This window comes from Amblyomma maculatum, chromosome 3 (genome assembly GCF_055883805.1).
Source record: "Amblyomma maculatum isolate TAMU_Amacu chromosome 3, ASM5588380v1, whole genome shotgun sequence".
NCBI classification, from domain to species: domain Eukaryota; kingdom Metazoa; phylum Arthropoda; class Arachnida; order Ixodida; family Ixodidae; genus Amblyomma; species Amblyomma maculatum.
The window spans coordinates 125379408-125379717 of record NC_139346.1 but is presented as its reverse complement, the minus strand read 5'-3'; positions in this window follow the sequence as shown (position 1 = coordinate 125379717).

The window sequence follows — 310 nt, the reverse complement described above, 5'->3', positions numbered from 1 at the left end:
TGTAGTTTAATTTTTATTTTAATGTAGTTTAATTTTTATTTTAATGTAGTTTAATTTTTATTTTAATGTAGTTTAAAACTTTTATTTTAATGTAGTTTAAAACTTTTATTTTAATGTAGTTTAAAACTTTTATTTTAATGTAGTTTAAAACTTTTATTTTAATGTAGTTTAAAACTTTTATTTTAATGTAGTTTAAAACTTTTATTTTAACGTTGTTTAAAACTTTTATTTTAACGTTGTTTAAAACTTTTATTTTAACGTTGTTTAAAACTTTTATTTTAACGTTGTTTAAAACTTTTATTTTTATTCA